Source organism: Phodopus roborovskii, unplaced genomic scaffold, assembly GCF_943737965.1.
Source record: "Phodopus roborovskii unplaced genomic scaffold, PHOROB, whole genome shotgun sequence".
NCBI lineage: Eukaryota > Metazoa > Chordata > Mammalia > Rodentia > Cricetidae > Phodopus > Phodopus roborovskii.
The window spans coordinates 46,563,643-46,582,239 of record NW_026126407.1 but is presented as its reverse complement, the minus strand read 5'-3'; the positions used below and the strand labels follow the sequence as shown (position 1 = coordinate 46,582,239).

Genomic DNA, 18,597 nt, shown 5'->3' with positions numbered 1-18,597 from the left:
CACGCAGGAAACCCTGGGTTCCCTCTAGATTCTGCTTTAAGTTCATGGTGTCCTTCCGTGCCTGGGCTGTCTGGAGGCTGTGCCCGGGAATGCCAGCGCCGTTGATACCCTGCCCTGCTTTACTAGCAGCAGCATCCTGTGTGTGAAGCAGATATTCCTGTGGGTCAGGGTCCATCAAATGGTCCCCAGAGGCTCCTAAGGGAATGATGACTGGGTAAAACACAACAGAAAAGCTCAACTTCAAAGGCAGGGGAAAATGGCCAGAGACAGGGTGGCTTCGTAGTCTCAGCCCCTCACTTGCACAGCTTTCAGTTGTCTGTTCCTTGTGTCAGACGGTAGCCATTTGCCATGTACAGGCAATCTGGTTAATTAGGTGCTAAGTATGGCCCAGGACATACAATATCACCCCTAAGTAGTGGCAGATGACCCTCCTTACCTTTCTTATATGAACCCAAGGCTGCAGGCTGCCAGGGGTGTTTTTTAACATCACATGGCTTCCTATCACCCAGGCCAGCATTGGTACCAAAGTGCAACTTAACCCAACATCTCTAAAATTCCAAGCCTCTGCTTAAACTGCAAATGGGCACCCTAGCTGCACGGCGTGGCTTGTTCCTTCACGAAGACACTCATAATTAGAAATGGCTTCCCAAAATGCTTGGCTAAGTCCAGCTCCTGTATCATACATCCTCCCCCGGGGCTGTTCCCGCCCTTAGCATCCCTTCCTACTGACATACCCTAGGCACTCCGTCCTCTGTCTCCTGGCTCTTATGCCCTCACACCAGTCAGCATATCCCAAAAGTCCAGGGAGGACACAGGCATCCAGCTGGACCAGGCCACTTCCCTGACCTGGACTGCTGTAAATGCAGAATTAACCCTCTGTCATCTTACTGACAGAACATGGCACAAAGAGAAAAAAGATATCAAAAGTGTATATTGAAAGCCAGGTGCAGTAGGACAGACCTGGGATCCCATAGCACATGAGAGGTAGAAGAGGCATGAGGGCTCCAGATTCCAGGCCATCCTTGACTACAAACATAACCCCATCTCATATAAATCAATAACTGAGTTCTGAATATTTCCTAATGCGATGATCCTCAGCTAGTGACATTTCTCATCTCTGTCCCCTAGACTCATTAGCCTAGGCTTTCCTATGTATAGGTCTGGTTTCTTTCTCAGGGTTTCTGAGCAAAACTGACCTCTTCCAGTACATTCAGGCACTAAGAATAACCTGGAAAACAAGGCTGGGTCCAAAACACTCTCTTGTGAGCCTGTCTTGAAGGCTAAGCCCAGTGCGGTAGCCTCCCACACCTGTGGTTATCACAAAATAGTGGCCACACCACAGACAAGGCCAGACACTGGGTCAATGGCCCTAAGAAGTACAATCCATCCCCACAGGCCCTAGGGAGAAATTACAACAAACATGGAGTCATTTTTTCTCTAAATTTAACAGGGTTCTTGGACCATGTGGAAGTTTCTGGAAAACTCTGTGCTCTTCCAAGCCTGAGCTAAGGCTCCCTGCCTCAGCTCCATCTTCTCTGACCCTCACTATAAGGCACCCTTCTGTGATAGAGGTCCCACGTGTGTGAATCAAACCAAAGTCTTCAGATTCACAAGTGTGGACCGAGAACATTTAGGGAGAGATTGAGTCTGTACCAAGTATATGCAAAACTGAACAATACAGTGCAACAAGGGTTTACCCAGCATTTCCGTGTGGTTGAGATCTCATGGTGGGAGAGTGTGTGGGCTGTTTGAAAACGTTCCATTTCTTATCAGGGCAATACGTGTCTGAGGAAGAAGCTTCATGTTTAAACACTGTTTAAAACACAGGGGCCATCACTTATAGCATTCATTTGAAGGCTGTGAGCCTTCAAATGGGTAGAACCTGATTGGCAAAGTAGATCCCTAGAAACTGGCCCTTGAGGGTTAGACCCACCTCTGGCTTCCACCCAGTCTCTCCACTTCCTGCAGGCCACCATGAGAAAAGGAGTCATCAAAACAGTCCCTGCTGCAGGTTCTCAGCACCATGCCATCCCCACTGTGACATTCTAAGATCTCTCTCTCCGCGACTGTATGCCTATGCCAGTGAGCCTTTGCTCCTAAAGTTCCCTGTGTTGGGAAACTCGTCCTCAATTAACTGATGAGGAACTAGTGGTTCGGGACCAACTCCTTACACAAGCCGCTGGAAAGCTATGTGCACCCCTGTCAGGCTTGATCTCACTAATGTGTAAGCTCCCTAGAGGGGGTATCTTTCTGTCCCATGACCGCTTACCTAGTGCAGAACCCAGACATGGTAGGTAGTCATTAAATATCTGTTGAGCCATCCCTTTTGGAGTTAGCATACTTGATCTACACCACTGTATTTTCGGGGCGTATAACTGTCTACGAGCTGCTCGAAGTCGGTTAAGAGATCACCTGAGGCTCAGGATCTTTGAACTTTGGACTTTTCAGCAGTGTTGAGATTGTCAAAGACTCTGAGGGCTTTTAGAGACGAACTAACTGCGTTTGCATTCCAAGATGAAAATGAGACCCCAGAGACCCAGAATGGGTGTTGTGATATGAAGTGGTGTGTTTGAGTGTCGAGGGGTGGGCTTGTCATCCACTGGCTGAGCTCCTGAACCAAATGAAAAGACAGTAAGCAGAGCGTCAGCATTCATCTCCCTCCCCTCCCCAGCTGCAGACTCAGAGTGGCCGGCTGCCTGCCATGCCTGCTGCCAGGGCTTTCTGCCATGACGGACTGCACTCTCAAACTGTGAGAGTGAATAAACCCTTCCTGCTGGAGTTGCTTTGTCAGGCGTTTTGTGACAGCAACAAGAAAAGTAACTAACTTGAAAGGATGAACCAAATTTGGTGCATGCATAGAGTGGGATATTACAAAGTGAAGCACTGATGTGTGTTGCAACAGAGCAGGGCTCTGAAAACATGCCAAGTGAAAGAAGCCAAACACAAAAGCCATTTATTATATGATGCTATTTATATGAATTCCAAAGTAGTCAAATCCAAAAGTAGATAAGTGGATGCCAGCGGCTTGGGGTGGAATGGGGAGGAGTGCCTAATGGGTACGGGTTTGTCTCTGGGATGATGAAAATGTTCTGTATTAGATAATGGTGGTGGCTGTACAACTTTGAAAATACACTGAAAGTCATCTAATTGTGTGCCTTAAAGAGGTGACCCTAATGGTATGAGAATTATCTACCATTTAAAAATAAATCTACTTCTTTTACTTCAACATGAACTTAAAGGCAATGACTGCCAGATTCTTTATGCCATGAAAGAGACCAGAACATATCCCGAGGATAAAGAGACCCAGCAGATAGACACAATGCAGGGCTCAGTGGAAAAAGCTGGTCCCACAACCGATGAATGAACAGGAAGGAAGGCTAAGTTCCCATGAAAACAGGATCACACACCACAAAACAAGCAAAAAAGCCATGAACAAGAAGTTACTCAGAAAAAAGTATTTTAAAAAATATTTTATTTTCATTTTATGTATATGGGTATTTTCCTACATGTATGTCTGTGCACCATTGCATGAAGTGCCCACAGAGACCAGAAGAGGGCATCAGATTCCCTGCGGCTAGAGTTTAGATAGTTGTGAACTGCTATGTGAGTGCTGGGAATTGAACCCCGGGTCCTCTAAAAGAGCATCCCTATTTTATTTTTTGAAACACTATATAGTGCTGGCTGCCCTGGAACTTGCTATGAAGATTCCTACCACCCTCATAGCAACACAAATGTTTTTAACTCAAGTTCTGGACACCACACACACACACACACACACACACACACACACACCACACATACCACCCCACACCACACACACACACCACATATACACACACTCACTCACACATATACCCCACCCCACACCACACACAGACACCACATATACCACCCCACACCACACACACCACACACACACACACACACACACATGCCACCCCACACCACACACACACACACACACACACCACATCACACATCACACATACCACCCCACACCACACACACACCACATATACACATACTCACACACACACACCCCACACCACACACACACACACACACACACACACACATGTCACCCCACACCACACATACACACACACACCACACATACCACCCCATACCACACACACCACATATACACACACTCACACACACACACACACACACACACACAGTGCACAGATACATATGAAGGTAGAATATCCACACACATAAAATCAATACAATCTAAAAATAAAACACCCTTTAATTTAAAAAAAAATCTTTTCCTGATAAAGAATACTACACCTGAGTTAGTTTCATGCTGTGTGTACAGATGTTGTCAGTTACACAAAAGGTGGTTTTCAGCATTCTGGCTCTAACACTCCATGCTGCTCCTACTTCTGAGAATCTATATTCAGAAAACATTTTTCTGTATGAACTAAGATATTAAAACCAATATTATTTTTAGTATTAAAGAAATAAACTCATAATGCATCAAGATAGGAACTTGGCAATCTCAATAGGAACTTGGCGATCTCTATTATTTTCTAAAGAGTTTGGGAAGCAGTATTTAGTTGTGTTTCTCCTTGATATGACCAAATGCCTGGCAAGAAGCATCTTGCTGGAGGCAGGGTTTATCCCTGCCCTCACCCTGAAGGGCCGTTCGTCCATCATGACAGAAAAGGCAGGAGAGGGAGGCAGCTGGCCATGTGGATCTGCAGTTTGCAAACAGTAAGATTAGCACTAGTGCTGTTTGCTTTCTCCTTTCAGTTTGGTCCAAGACGCCAGACTTAGTGCCACACATACCCAGAACGGGGCTCTCAAGATCAGCTACGCCCTTCTGAGGAAACCCTCATACCCAGAGGTGTGTTTATGTGGAAACTAACTCTCATTGACAGTACTAGGCATCACGGGAGGAGAGTCTTATATATTTTTTATTCACTATGAGATTCAGCCCAGGAATGTGTCCTTAGCTATGTGACATACACCGGGAGTCAGCAGGGCTCAGAGGGTTAGGACACTTGCTGCCAAGGTCGGCAACTTGAGTTTGGTCCCCAGGACACGCATGGTAGATGGAGATGAACCAATAGCTGCAAGTCATTCTCTAGTCTTCTCATGCACACTGTGGCATGTGTGTGCAAACACACAAATAAATAAATAATGTAGGGGCTGGAGACATGGCTCAGCAGTTAAGAATAGTGACTACTCTTCCAGAGGACCCAGGTTCAATTCCCAGCACCCACATGGCAGCTCACAACTGTCTGTCTGTAACGGACCCAACACCCCTACACAGGCAAAACACCAATAAACATAAAGATAAATCAGTATTTTTAAAAGAATTAAAAGTAAATAAATGATGCAATTAAGATTTTTTAAATTATAAGAAAATATGCATATAATGGCAGAAGTCTTCCAGCGAAAAGTTGTCATCAATGTTCTTTTCAGCGGTGAACCTTGCAAGTTGCACTACCAGGCAAGATGAGTGATCTGGTCCTATAGTAGCAATAGCAAGTCTGTTACAGGGAGAGCCATCTGCTTTTGGATTGAAAGGAGTGTCTGCCCCATAGGAGGGCAGTCACACCTGGTCCTGCAAACTCAGCCAAAAGCCCTGGCTGAGGAGATCGTAGCTCACTGGAGGAAGCCCAACAGACATTGATTTACTAATACACATTTTGGATCTGTCAAACTGCTTCCTATAGAATTACGTTTCTACCCACAGATCAGCAGTGCCATTATCTTTGGTCATGGAAGCTTCTTTATGCAAAGGCAGTGGTGACACAAAGATTCATAACTGTCAAGGTGATGAGAAAAGTGACTGTCAAATGCTCCCCTATATGTGGGACATCAGCATCACCCCCTCTAAGGCCCAGAGCATCTTGGAAGATGGAGTAGAAAGAATGGAAGAGCCAGATGATGAGCAGAATGTTGGAAAATGCTGTCCTCTGGGTGTGCCGAGGCCATGGCATTCTAGAACTCCCAGGGACTGATTATCTGCAAAGAAGCTGCACACCTGGGCTCATCATCCTGTCACAGAGTGGACAGGGACTCACAAAGCCCCTCCTCTCCCTGAGGATCTATAGGAAATTAGTGCTTGCAAGGGGAAGGAGAGACATTTTCTTTTTTTAAGATTTATTTATTTTTAATAATAAATAATATTTTTTAATTTAATTTAATTATTTAATAATAAATGGGTGTGTTGCCTGCATGGGTGTGTACCACGTGCATGCCTGGTGCCTGCAGAAGCCAGAAGAGGGTGTCAGATCCCCTGCACTTCAAGTTGACAGATGTTTGTGAGCCATCATATGGGTGCGGGGAATTTAATCAGGTCCTCTGGATTTTTACCACTGAGACGTTCCTCCTGTCCCTATTTATTTATTGTGTGTGTGTGTGGTTACTTGCCCAGATGAGGGCATGAACACCACATGCTCAGGAGACCAGAGAGGGCATGGCATCCCCGGGACTGGAGTTAGAGGCAGTTGTAAGTCACTGGGTGGCTCTGGGAACCAAACTCAGGTCCTCTGCAAGAACTGTAAGTGCTCTTAAGTTCTGTGCCATCTCTGCAGCCCTGGGAGGACATTTTCTTGAGTAGCTACTGGTTAGGTGTCCCTGATCCTATAAACTGCCTCTCACCCTCGTCCTATAAGCAACCCTAATGAAATTCATTAGGTCAATAACAACAGAGCAATGACATTGAAGTAGAAGGCAGAATGTTGGACAGAGGAAGGGCATTAGTGGGAAGGAAGCAAGGGGAATAAATATAACCAAAACACCTTCTCTATGTGAAAATGTCATCATTAAGCCCATTGTGATGTATAAATAGCATATGCTAATAAAATGGGCATAGGAAGGACTGCAGGCGTCACAACCAAATGATGGAATGATGGAATGATGATGCCTTCTCTAAGAGCTTTCCGTCTCCCTTTGGCCTTCCTCTGGGTTAGGAGCGAGAAAGGGCTCAGCTAAGCTTCCCTCCATCTGTGTTGGAAACCACAACTATAGCCCAAGCCTTGCTGCCCCTGCTTCGAATTGCAGGTGCAATGGTTCCCAGACAAGGCACTGAGAATGGGAGGCCACACAGGTGACACAGAGGTGACCATGTGGCCTCTCTTCTCAACCTACATCTCCCCACTTCCCCCTCTATAGAAAGCGCCAGGAAGCCACCTTCCTGACTGAAGATGATGTCATCAGAGGTACTGCCTTTGTTGGGGAATGGAGTGGGGTGGGTTGTTGTAGTTTGGACATAGTTGCTCTCCTAAAGCATGTTGGAGTTGAGATATCAAGGCAGAAATTTAATCACACCCTTAGGGGTCACCTCTGGGAGGGATTAAGGTTGGGAACATAACTGAATATCAGAAGACAGGAAAAGAGAGAGACTGGGTAGCATATGTGATACCATGTGGCCCCTGTGCTACCTCAGACTCTGCCATTACCACCTGCTGCTCCTCAAGCAGGATCTCCAGAGAGGAAACCCAAGAAAACCTGTTTTCTTTAAACGTTTACCCATGCTGTGCTATTCTGTTATAGCAGCAGAAAGTAGACTGAGAGAGGGGACTTTAATTCTTTCTTTGTTTTTCCTTCAAAGAACTGAGTTTCTACAAACACGTATGTTGTGCTCTCTTCTGCCAATCAACAAGTTTCTTGAGGGCTCAGGAGGTACTCAGTGGTAGGAAGCCCTTGCTAGTGTGCCAAAGGCACTGGGTTCAATCCAGTACCACAGCTCCCACAAAAATGAAGCTTCTCTTCCCCATGCTCACTTCCCATTAACCCATATCCCTCAAAAAAAATCCCCCCAGGTTTTCCCCACCCCCACACAACCTGTCCAGCCTGTCCATAACACCCAGAGGAGGTTGGCTGCAGCTCTCTCCTGTGCACCGTCCTGCCCAGCCCTAACTTTTTTAATTAAAACATTTTCTAAATTTGTGTGTGGGTGTGTATGTGTGTGTGGGTTTGAGTGAGAGAGAGAGAGAGAGAGAGAGAGAGAGAAAAGGAGAGAGAGGGGGAGGGAGGGGGAGAGAGAGAAACAGAGGTCTGGACAGATGGCTCAGAGGTTAAGAGCACTGGCTGCTTTTTCAGAGGCCCTGAGTTCAATTCCAAGAAACTACATGGTGGCTTCAACCATCTATAATGAGATCTGGTGCTCTCTTCTAGCATGCAGGCAGAACACTGTATACATAATGAATAAATAAATCTTTTTAAAAAGGAAAGGAAGGAAGGAGAGACGGAGGGAGGGAGGGAGGGAGGGAAGAAGGGAGGGAGGGAGGGAAGGGGGAGGTTGGAGGACAACTTTATGAAGTCAGTCCCCTCCTTTCACCTTGGGGACTGGAACTCAGGTTATTAACCTCACTGGCCCCTAACTTTTCTCATTTTTAAATTTATCTAGGAGTGCTAATTTATCGGCATATTTGTGACTCCTACCCTGAGAGGTGACGACAGAGAAAGACTCTGGGAGAGACAGAGTCCACTGAGAACAGAGGGTTTGCAGGCCACTGCAGAGAAACCCACTTTGACCCTTAGCCAGTTTCTGGTTCTCTGGGGCTCAGGCCGGGTGGAGCTCCGGCAGAATCCTGAGACTCCTCACCAGTGGTCCTGATATGGTGAGGCCTAGCACTGTCCACTTTTGCCACTAGGAAGAGTCAGCAAGCAGCCTGCCTGGGCACTAGGAAGATGCCTGGCTTGCCGCACTGGGGCTTGCATCAAACTCACTCACTGAAACAGAGCCCTACTCTCTAGGCTACTCTCTGGGCCATCACTCCCTGGGCCATGTCCTGAAAGCTGAGCTGACAAACAGGGTGGAAAGGAGAGGTGGGATGCAAAGGTGAACCAAGCAGAAGCAACAGGCTCTTAGAGTTCCCTGTCCTTAAATTCAGGGCTCCCAGGCACTTGGCCTTTCCCCAGCTTCACATGCAAGCTGGGAGCTACAGAGTGTATCAGGGTAGAGCAGCCTTGGGGACAGGCAAGACGGCTCCTAGACCTGAAGTCTTCAGGGGATTAGGGAGGTGACAGGCATCTACTGCAGAGACTGCTGTCAGCCCTCCAGCCTTGCCACCCCCAGGTGGAGCTACAGCCTTCAACTGTCACTACCAAGCTATGGTTAGGTCTGCCTAAGGTCAGGTCACGGCTCTGGACATTTGGGAAGGGGGCTGTGGGTTTGGCAGGTTTGTTCCCCACCAACTGCCACCTTGCTGGGCATTAGCAGAGCAGCAGGTGTGTGCAAGAGGAAGGGCAGTTTGCCCACGCTGGCATCTGGTAGCATCACACCGCAGCTTCCACGATATAAATACAGGGGGCGAAAATAGCTAATCCTAGTTAACAGCGGTGTAATCGCCCAGCGCCCGGCCTTGAATCCCAGAGAATTTGGAGGGAGCAGCTGCAGGGCTGCCCCCATCAGTGGCCCACTGCCCCTGGGTGGCCTGGGCTGAGAATCTAAAGCCAGAATAAAGCTGGAGAAGCAAAAGCAACTGGAAGAAAGGGACCTGATGAAAACACCTCTAATCACAGCTCTGCTAGGAGAAAGATGATTTTCCTGGAAGCCCCATGAAAAATCTGAGCTTCCTTCAAGGGGAACTGGGTCTTCCTGCTCTTAGTGATGACAAGTGATGGATGATATACACGGTTCAAGTTTGGAGGCTGGTTGGCTTGTTTCTTAATTCTGTGGATAGAGTCCAGAATAGGGTGTCTCCTTAGTTCTGAGACAGGGTCTGTCACTGAACCTGGAGCTCACCGGTTTTGGGCTAGGCTGGCTAGCCAGCAAGCCAAAATAAATCCTCCTGTCTCCGAACCCTACTCACAGGCATATGTGGTTTCTCAGGTGGATACTGGAGATCCGATCATACGTCCTTGCGCTTGAGCAGAAAGCACTCCCGCCCACTGAGCTTGAATTTGCATTTTGCTTCTGGATATTAATAGTTGTTGTTGGCATGTTATTGGCTTCCAGCTTTGGGATGACCAGGACTCATTGTGGCCCTGAGGACAGAAGTGGTCCATCTGTGGCTGCCAATAACAAGTGTATAAAGTCAGTTTTAATGCCCTGTCCATTCAAAGTGCTAACCCATGCATGGCATTCCAAAAATGGTTTTCGGTCCTCTGGAAGAAGCCAATGGGCTTGGCTGTCCTCAGCCATCTTGTTCAAACAGACATCTAATGAGGAAATCACGACTGGCCACAAACGGCTCAGGCACTTCTGCCTGCTTATGCTCTGCTCAACTCTCTCGCTGCCAGGTGATGGACAGGCCATCTCCAGCCGTGGCTCATGTCTTTCCTCACACACTCAGAGCGTCATCCTGACTGCCCAGCTGTGCTCCCAAAAGCACTCTAGGCATTCAGATCCCTCCTGAGGCACATGCTTGCAGACAAGGAAGATGGACAGCATGGCTAGCCACGGAGAAGCCTGGCCAGAGCCGCAGCAGGAGGATATCGTAGGGCATAGAAGCAGGATGGGAGCTGGGTCACAGAATTATTTCTCCTGGGAACACCCAAGATATTTGATTCCTTATGGAATCGCCATTAGAAGATATCTGGGGAAAGAGAGGAACCGCCCAGAACAAATCAGAAGGAATATGATCAGGAAATGTGTGTCATCTACAACCAGTCCAGGAGTGGCACAGAACACAACACCTAATGCATTTCTGACAGGCCACTTTCTGATTCTGTGGAAAATATAATATACCCATAGCACTGGTTCCATACCATTTTATCAAACATGAGTTTCCTGACCATACACAGAGGAGAGTCACCATGTCCTCTCCCTCTAGCAGGACAGTCAGTGCTCAGCATAAAGCAAATATGAGTTACACAAAGCCCTGGACCCTGGGTTGCAAGATGTAAATGAAATGAGTAGACAGCTGGCCAGCCTCGGAGTCCCACCAGCCCATTGGAGAGAGGGCTCTGTCCAAAGAGGGTCCAGGACATTGTGTGTCACCATAGGCCACCACAGCAAGCTCAATCCCCAAGGTCAAACTTGAAAGGAACATTTAATGACAAGGAGCAAATGTTTATGATATTATATCCAAAGTTTTACATTCTATTTTAAAACACAGGACAGAAATTGCTTATACAACCTCAATGATGTAAAACAGAGAAAGATAATAGAGTGATGGGCATGTCATTCAGGTAGATATGGCCTGTGCTTTCTACTAGTTGCTAAGATTACAGCCACTTGGCATAAAGACACCATTACAGCAGTTTCTCCTCAGAGGAGCCTGCCAGTCACTTCTGCTTCAAACATTACTTCTTGGCTATAACTGTGTAGGTCAGGGTTGAAATAAAATTTTAAATCAAGGGCCAAGGATATGGCTCAGTGGGTAAAGGTACTATATTCTCACGCCTGACAATTCAAGTTCAATTCCTGGAACCAACATAAAAAACAGATGTGATGGTGCGGAGCTGTAATCCCAGAACTCTGACAGCCAGATGGGAGCCAGAAGACTCACCTGAAGCTTGTGAGCTGCCTAGCCTGAAGTGCACAGAGTGGCAGCAATAGGAGAGACCTGACCCAACAAGGCAAAAGAAAGAACCAGCTTTCAAAAGTTGTCCTCTGGCCTCTATGACCCTGCCATGGCAACATGTCCAACCACACACATCCCACACACAACCAATAAATATATACATGTATAATTTTTTGTTACTTTTGTGTGAGTGTGTGAGTGTGTGTGTGTGTGTGTGTGTGTGTGTGTGTGTGTTTTCAAGACAGGATTTCTCTGCATAACCTTGGCTGTCCTGGAACTTACTTTGTAGACCACCCTGGATCTGCCTGTCTCCTGAGTGATATACTTTTTAAAGATTTCAAAGAAAAAGAAAAGTGAGCCCATTCAATTAAAGTATTAAAAAGAAAAATATGTCAGATGAAAATAAACAACACAAGGTTAAGAAAAGTTACATTAGGGTTGTTTGGTTTGTTTATTTTTTCAAACCAACTTTTCAGAAATGGAGAAAATACACTTGTGGTGAAGAGCCCTTTGGCTCTTCCAGAGGACAAGGTTCAGTTCCCAGCACCCACATAGAGGCCTACAACCATCTGTAACTACAGTCTCAGTGTATCCAACGCCCTCTTCTGATCCTTGAGGGCACTGCGTGCACTTGATATGCAGACACATATGTAAGCAAAACACCATGCACATAAAACGAAGTGAAAAAAAATGAAGTATTTTTAAACACCAGCTTTTTGTTTTGTTTTGTTTTCAAGACCGGATTTCTGTGTACAGTCCTGGCTGTCCTGGAAGTCACTCTGTAAACCAGGCTGGCCTCAAACACAGAAATCTGCCTACCTCTGCCTCCCAAGTGCTGGGATAAAAAGTGTGTGCCACCACTGCCCATCTTAAAAACAACTTTTGAGTCAAGTGTGATGGATGATACATGTCTGAAAACTCAGCACTCAGATGAGGTAGGAGGATTGGATTGTAGGTTTCTGGATAGCCTGGACAGAATATTGAAACCTTGACTAAAAAGAAAAATTAGCGCCTTTCCTCTGGCAGCAGCCATCAGGGAGGCAGGTGAGCCAAGGTGGATGCATACAAGTACATCCAGGAGCTATGGAGGAAGAAGCAGTCCGACGTGATGCGCTTTCTGCTGAGGATCTGGTGCTGGAAATACCGCCAGCTCTCTGCACTGCACAGGGCTTCCCGCCCCACCTGGCATGATAAAGCGCGAAAGCTAGGGTACAAGGCCAAGAAAGGTTATGTTATATACAGGATTCATCTCCACCATGGTGGCCACAAACGCCCAGTTCCTAAGGATGCAACTTACAGCAAGCCCGTCCATCATGGTGTTAACCAGCTAAAGTTTGCCCGAAGCCTTCAGTCTGTTGCTGAGGAGAGAGCTGGCCGTCATTGTGGGGCTTTGAGAGTCCTCAATTCTTACTGGGTTAGTGAAGATTCCACGTATAAGTTTTTTGAGATTATCCATTCCATAAAGCTATCAGAAGGAACCCTGACACCTAGTGGATCACCAAACCAGTCCACAAGCACAGCGAGATGTGTGGACTGACATCTGCTGGCTACAAGAACCATGGCCTTGGAAAGGGCCACAAGTTCCACCACATTATAGGCAGCTCTCGTCGTGCAGCCTGGAGAAGGCGCAACACTCTGTAGCTCCACCATTACCGCTAATATAGGCAATGTTTGTAAAATTTCATACCCAATAAACAATTTAGGACAGTCAAAAAAGAAAAAGAAAAAAGAAAAATCAGAAACAACAAAATAAAGCACACACGCATGCGCGCACGCCTGAGTTGGAAGAAGAAATGAAGTTCTACTCTTGAAACTGTTAGGAAAGCAAGTGTGGTGGTACAGACCTTTGATCCTACTACTTGAGAGGGAGCCAGAGACAGGCCAGTTTCTATGATTTCTAGGCCAGCCTAGTCTATATGATTCCAGAGCAGCCAGGACTATGTAAAGATCCTATCTCAAAAAAAAAAAAAAAGCAAACAAACAAAAAGATTGCTAGAGCTATGTCTTAGAGGTTGATAGTGTTTGCCAGTCTTCCAGAGAACCCAAGTTCAGTTCCCATGCCCTGCACCTGAAACTCCAACTCCAGGGGATCCTACACTTCTGGTCCACATGGACACCTACACTTGTGCACTTACACACACACACTCACACACACACACACACACACACACACACACAATTAAAAATAAGGCACATTTTTTAAGATTAATATTCCAAAGGGGCCTGGGCAGGAAATCTCTGAGGGGCAGTGGAGGCAAGCAGCCTCAGATGGAGGGCATAGCATGAAGCTGTGGTTTCCCCTGGTCAACATAAGCGACCCCATCCAGACAACCTCAGCTGGAGACAGGTCTTCAGCAACAACCCCCAGACGCCTGAGGTGAAAGGCACAATTACTTCTCAACACTAAGATTTCCCCCAAACTATTTAACAGAAAATGAGAAAAAACAATAGCAATAGAATAAGAATAGAAATCAACACGGTTGTGTGTGAGTAGAAACGTTCACTATCTCAGTCCACATGTCCCATATAACCAAGAGATGGAGATCATAGAAAGTTGAGAGGAGAAAAGCAACCAGAGACTAAATAGGAGACTCAAGGTCACCTAGTAAAAAAATCAAGTGAAGCCTGAGGTCCTCGCTCCAAACACCACCGTCCCTGCCTCAGAAGTACTGAGATTCCCACAAGAGGCCATGAGAAGGACACAGCAGCAGGAGCCAATGACAGTCCTCACCAGATGGCCTGGCATTGCAGAAACGCACACACTCACAAAGAAAAACAGGCTAAGGAAATGGAAATGCAAAGCATGGCAGGGCATGGTGGCACACACCTTTAATCCCAGCACTCATGAGGCAAAGGCAGATGCATCTCTGCATTCGAGCCCAGACTAGTCTATAGAGCGGGTTCCAGGACAGCCAAGACTGCTTCACAGAGAAATCCTATGTTGTAATAAACACAAAACAACAACAAAAGAAATTTGAGAGTTACTGTGGAATGAGCTGCTTGGCTCTGCAGTCTTTGACCACTACCTGGGGCCTTCTAAATCAGCAGCTTGAGCCAGCAGGTGACTCTGGGCTCCACTGCAATTGGAGTGAACAAAACCAAGGACCCCACCTCATCCAGACAGGCAGCTTTGCTGTAATCTAATCACCTCTGGGAGTCCCAGGCAGCAATCTTTCCCTCACCCTGTCACAATGCCATCACATTGCAGCACTGGCTCGGCTCACACACGCAGCCCAGGCAGGATGCTGGGACCTGTCTTGGCCACACATCCACAGATCAGTGGGGTCAGCCCTGGCTCTGTGCAGTTCACAGAGGCCAAAATAAGAATGAGATCAGAAGGGGCCCCAGCAGCACAGGGAGGCCAGGATTGGGAGGTTTGCTGGGAGGCAAACCCAGGCTTCTTCCTGATGCTCCCTGAGAGTCCTCAAAGAAAGTGGTAGACATGGAAGCTAAAGGAAAAGAAGTAACTAGAATATTCCTGGACAAAGAACTGAGAATAGGTCAAAACAACCTAATTGGCAGTTAGTGCTAACTTCTGGGGCTGGAGATGGATCCATGGCTAAGAGCACTGGCTGCTCTTCTAGCGGATCTGGTTTCAATTCCCAGCACCCACATGGCAGCTCATAACTCCAGTCCCAGAGGATCCATTCCCTACCCCCACCTACCCCCACCCCCGTCCTCCATGGGCATGGGGTATGAATGTGGTGCACAGTCATGTATGCAGGCAAAGCCCCATACACATAAATACAAATAAATAAAAATGTAAAAACCAAGATGAGCTGATTACTGGGATGGGGGTAGGGGGTGACATCTGTGTCCAGAGTGCAGAAAGCCTGGGGTTCCATGCCAGTATCAATAAATAAATACATAAATAAATAAAGTAGTAAAAACTAAACAATTAAGCCTGAGGATCTAGATCTAGGGCCCAGTTTTGAACTCCAGAATTGGGGGTGGGGTAGCCTGCCTAACACAGTGAGCTGTGACTATTTAAGTCTTTGTTCAAACAGCAACAGAAGAACCTCCCAAGTCAGGAGTGGTGGCACAGGCCTTTAATCCTATCAGTAGGCGGGGCATTTGTTCAAGCTCTCAGACCACCTTAGTCAATACAGTGAGTTCTAGGTCAATCAAGGCTACATAGAGAGAACTTGTGTCAAAAAAATAAATGAATGAATAAATGAGTGAGTGAGTGAATGAATGAATGAACGAATGAATGAAGAGAAAGGCCAGGCAGTGGTGGTACACACCTTTAATCCCAGAATTCAGGAGGAGAGACAAGCAGATCTCTGTAGGTTTGAGGCCAGCCTGACCTACAGCGTGAGTTTCAGGACAGGCTCCAAAGCTACAGAGAAATCCTGTCTCAAAAAACAAAACACAAAAAAAAAAAAAAAAAAAAAAAAAAACAAGAAGAAGAGGAGGAGGGAGGAAAGACCTCTGGATGCAGCTATTCTAGGCACTACACCCTGGGCTGTGAGCCCACATCCACCCCTCCTTCCCAGAGTTCAGATGACTTGGAAAGTCCTGGGATGAGACCGGCGAGGAAACAGGCTTCCAGCACATTGTGTTTACATTGGGGTCCTTGTTCCACAAAGCTTATCCCACCTGTCTCTGTTGGAATCCATGAAGCAAGGGAGCCAGCATTTTCACCCTCGTTGGGCAAATAAGGAAACAAAGCCCCAAGGTCCTACACATATTCAGCAGGAGGCCTGGGAACCACAATGTGCAAGCTAAGTGGCTCAAAGCAACCTCACCCACCAGAGCCGAGGCCACATGACCCACCGGGGCAGAGGTCACAGGACCCACCAGAGTGGAAGCCCACAGGACAGGCAAATCATTAGGAGATGATGGAATTCCTCGGAGTGTGTAAATAAAGAGATAGCACCAAGCAATTGCCTTTGCTTTTACATATCACATGAGCCTCACATTAATTCTATGAGATTACAAATACAATGTTCAAACCACAATGAAAAAGAGAATGTCACAAAGCATACAAGAGAGTGTTCAAGAAGATGGGAGGCAGACAATCAACAAGTAATAGGAACCGGCTCGAGGAGGTTTTGATTATTGGAGCAAATAAATTCTTCAAAAATATTCTTGCAAAGTTTAAGGAAATAAAATAGAAGATGAGGCAGGCAGCTAGGGAGATGGCTCAAAGCAATGTTCTTACCATGGAATAATGAGAACCTGAGTCCAGTCCCCAATACCCAAGTGGAAAAGCCAGGCCTGCCCCACAGCCCATGTGCAAAGGCTCACTGGTCAGGCTAGCCAAGCAGAGAGCTCCAGGTTCAGTAAGGGAACCTGTCTCAACAAAGAAAGTGACTACTTAACATCAACCTCTAACACACAGAAATGGGGGGAGACAGGATTTTGAAAGAGAATTGGCAACTATTTTTAAAGAGTCACTACCAGACTTAGCAACACATGCTGAAGATTACAACTCTTGGCTTGCTGAGGCAGAAGACTCCTGAGTTCAAGGCCCACCTAGACTATATAGCCAGACCCTATTTCAAACTAAAAGCCAAGTGGAAATGTTAGAACTGAAAAATACATGTACTAGAACTAGGAACTCCAATAAGAATTTTCATCTTGTTTATGTGGAGGGCTAAGATTTACTTGTGTGTATGGTGTGTGTGTGTGTGTGTTTCTGAGTGTGTATATCGATGTTTGTGCATCTCTGTGTGTGTGTCCATGTATGAGTGTCCTAGTGCCCTAGTTTGCTTTCTATTGATGCAGTAAAGGCCATGGCCAGAAGCAACTTGGGGGAAAGCGTTTATTTGACTTACACATCCATGCACATTCCATCACTGAGAGAAGTCAGGGCAGGAGCCTGGAGGCAAAAGCTGAAGCAGAGACCATGGAGGAGTGCTGCTCACTGGCTTGCTCAGTTACCTTTCTTACAGAACCATCTGCCTAGGGATAGCTAGGCCTCCTGCATCAATCATTAATCAAGGAAATGTACCACAGACACACCTACAGCATGATCTGATGGCGTCCATTCCTCAACCGATCTTCTCTCTTTCCAGATTACTCTAGTTTGTCAAATCAGAAACAAAACAAAACAACAACAAAAACCTGACTGATACAGTATGCCCTGTATGTGTGGTACCACAGGAGGCCCTGGAGTCCTACAATTGGAGTTATAAACAGTTGTGAGCCACGTGATGTTGGTGGTAGGAATCAAACTCCAATCCTCTGGAAGTTCAGCCAGTGCTTTTAACCACTAAATTTCCTCCTCAGGCCCTTAATTTTTTTAATGCTAAACTATTTTAGGCCAGAAGTTATTCAGATAAAGAACAGGAAGATGGAAACACAGAAGCTAGGGCAAGAAAGGTAAACAATTTAGTAAAATCTAATATCCATAGATAAGCACCAGTGTAGGAGAAAGAAAATACAATAGAAGACTGTCTAAAGAAATAACTGATGAACTGAAAGGATACCTCACCCACTGGGCTAGGCTCAAAACCAAGAAAACATTACAATAGCTCATGAGAGTTTTCCAACAGAGACGTCATCTTGCCACAGATTTGAGAAGCCTTGCACATCCCAAGCACCAGAAAGAGAAAAAAGCCTCTCCTGGGCCCATGGTTTTAACAGCCTACTGAAAGCAAAAGATGATGAGAGACCTTCAAATAAGTTTGGAGGGAATAAAGTATCTTTTCAAAGAGTGGGATTAGAGCCAGACCTGGTGGTGCACGCCTTTGATCCCAGCATGAGTGAGACAGAGACAAGAGGATCCTCGTAAGTTCCAGGCCAGTCTGGTCTGTATAGTGAGTTCCAGGACAACCAGGGCTACACAGAGAGACACAGTTTCAAAAATAATAATGACGATAGCCAAAAAAATAAAAGACCAGGGTTAGACCAGGGCCTCTGTTCGTCAGCAGCGATGAAGGCAGAGGCAGAGGATGGTCTGGCAGTCTGTCCACTCCGCTTCCTACTGCACCATTTCTGCGCATGGATCCATTGCTTCGCAGCATTTAAAACAGACCAGTTCTGCCTCTGGAGTCACGGTGAAGCTATTCACACCCCCACTATCATTTCCCACGCTGCCACCTCCCCGCGAGTTCTAGCAGGTACTGCTGCTTCAAGGCTCAAGGCTCACCTCAACAATCACCTCCTCCATGGTTGAGGGTAAGTAAGCCTGTGTTTAAAATACAAATCAGAGCGGGAG

The 18,597-nt window shown here is 46.5% G+C and overlaps 1 pseudogene; it reads left to right on the top strand.

Moving 5' to 3' along the window:
- The first annotated feature begins 5,822 nt into the window (after positions 1 to 5,822).
- On the top strand, positions 5,823 to 13,138 carry LOC127218744 (60S ribosomal protein L15-like; annotated as a pseudogene).
- The last annotated feature ends 5,459 nt before the right edge of the window (positions 13,139 to 18,597 follow it).